Here is a 2,742-nt window from a genome sequence, read left to right as displayed (position 1 = left end):
CTAATGCCACGACCCTCTAATACAGTTTCTCATGTTGTGGTGACCCCCCCCCAAGCCATAGAATTATTTTTGTTGCTACTTCATAACTATAGTTTTGCTAGTGTTGTGAATTGGGCGACTCCTGTGGCAGTGTCGTTCGATCCCCCCCACCCCCCCCCCCAAGGAGTCACGACCCACAAGTTGAGAACTGCTGATTTACAGGCTTTTCTTTTTGTTATTTCGTTTCTTTTGTTGCTTTGCTTTGTACTGTCTTATTTTTTGTGCATATTATTATCTATGTAGGTCTATCTAGATAAGGTAGGTAGGACAAAGAATCTGGAGGAAAAAACAATGGAACTGGCAGTTCCGGGGGTATCTGGGAGAGGGGGATTTGGGGGAAAGGAAATATGTGTTAACAAATGCAGGGGCAAAGGAACCAAAATCAATGGCAAGGAGGGAATGGGAGACCAGGTAGGCCTTGACAAAGAGCAAAGTAACTAAGAGGAATTACTGAAACCCAAATGAAGTCTGAGAATGAGAGTGGGACATGAGGAAAGGAATAGAAAATAGAGCAAATAACTAGGAGGCAAAGGGCATTTAGAGATATCTAAATACAGACATGTATACATGTAAATATGTTTATATATGAAGATGTGCATATATTTATAGTTTTAGTATTAAATTAGCAGATGGACATTGGGCTTCTACTCAATGCCAGAACATTTTGTTCTGTTAAACTGGCATTCCATGATGCTCACCTTCCTGACAAGATCACTGAAGACAAAGCGGTATATAAGCAAATGTGGTAAAGAAAGCTTAAGATGACCGGGTATCAGAAGATATAACGTCTGGCATCTCAAAGGCTTGAAGATAAACAAGCTGCCATCTAGCTCAGAAGCAATAAAGCCCACATGGAAGAAGCACAACAACCTGTGTGATCACAAGTTGTCAATGGAATCAGGCATCAGAAATCAAAGGGGGGAAATCATATCATTGTGAATGAGGGGGAGTTCGGAGTGGAGACCCAAGATCCATCTGTAGGCAACTGGACATCCCCTTACAGAGGGTTGTGAGAGGAAAGCAGCCAGTCAGTATGCAGTATACCACTGAAGAAACATACAACTTTCATCTAGCTCTTTATTGTTCTTCCCCCCTACTACCATGATCCCAATTCTACCTTTGAAACCTGGCTAGACCAGAGGATGTACACTGGTACGGATAAGAACTGGAAACACAGGGAATCCAGGAGAGATAAACCCGTCAGGACAAATAATGAGAGTAGCGATACCATGAGGATACGGGGAAGGTGGGATAGAAAGAGGGAACCAATCACAATCATATGGGTCTGGGTCTCCACTCCGAACTCCCCCTCATTCACAATGATATGATTTTTTCCCTTGGCATCAGCTGTTCATTTTCCCCTCCTTCCCTGTTCCCCCCTCCCTTATGAACACTTGATAATTTATAAATTAATATTACTTTGTTATATCTTACACAGTCCATCATCTCCCTTCACCCACTTTTCTGTTGTCCATCCCCCAGGGAGGAGGTTATATGTAGATCCTTGTGATCAGCTCCCACTTCCTACCCACTCCTCCCTCCCGGTATCACCACTCTCACCACTGATCCTGAGGGGTTCATCTGTCCTGGATTCCCTGTGTTTCCAGTTCCCATCTGCACCACTGTGCATACTGTGGTCTAACCAGGTTTTCAAGGTAGAATTGGTATCATGATAATGGGGTGGGGTGGGGGAGGAGGAAGTGTTTAAGAACTAGAAGAAAGTTGTGAGTTTAATTATTGCTACCCTGAAAAAAAGAGTTTTTATTTTATTTGGATCCATAATCTGTGGCAAAAACTGTCAATAAATCCAAAAACATATTTTATTGGAGAAAATCTTCTGCAAAGGATCCACTTAAAGTGTTGAAATCAACACGGGGAGCTTGGCTCAAACCAGACCATGGTATATTCATTACAACATATCCAATATTTTTAAAGTGGACAATGAGTAAAGCTAAAAATTAATTTATTTTAATTGTTGTGTTATTTGTGCAGAATATTGACTACACCACAGACAGGAAGAAGAATAAGCAAATCTATCTTGGATGGAGCACTAATGAAACATTTGGCTGCTAACTGCTCAGTCAGTAGTTTAAAACTTCCAGCCACTTCACTGGAGAAAAATAAGACTTTCAATTCCCACACATAGTTCCAGTGTAAGAAACCCATGGGGACAGCTCTACCCTCTCCTTTTAGGCTGTAATGACTTTCAGTCCTTTCTATCACAGTGAGTTTGTATTTTGGTCTCTTAGAAGAAGTTCAGGAAAAATGTCATTAAAATCAAAGATGTTGAGGTATTATTCCCTCATACATGGGACATATTACAGGAATGGAATAGTCCAGAGAAAAGAACATGGTTTTTTGTTTAAGTTTAACAAAAAATAGAACCATCTTCAATGGCTGTATTTTAACAATAGAGTGTAGTTTAACAATACAGGGGCTAATTATGTCAGGCATTGTGGAGATAGTGAAAGACAAGGCAGGATTTCCTTCTGTTGTGCAAAGGGTCATTAGGAATGAGGAGTGCGTCTACCAACCTAAGTATCACCATCCATAAAAAAATAATTCCCACATATTGACCAACTGGATACATTGCCATCAGATTCATTTTGTTAATGAAGCCCTTATACGATTACATTTCTAAACCGTGAAAGAGCTCAAGCTCCCATTTTCAGAAATCTATAGAAAATGTTTGACTGAATGAAG

The sequence above is a fragment of the Tenrec ecaudatus genome, unplaced genomic scaffold (assembly GCF_050624435.1).
Source record: "Tenrec ecaudatus isolate mTenEca1 unplaced genomic scaffold, mTenEca1.hap1 Scaffold_56, whole genome shotgun sequence".
Lineage (NCBI taxonomy): Eukaryota > Metazoa > Chordata > Mammalia > Afrosoricida > Tenrecidae > Tenrec > Tenrec ecaudatus.
The sequence above is the reverse complement of the archived record's forward strand: the minus strand, read 5'-3'. Positions refer to the sequence as shown.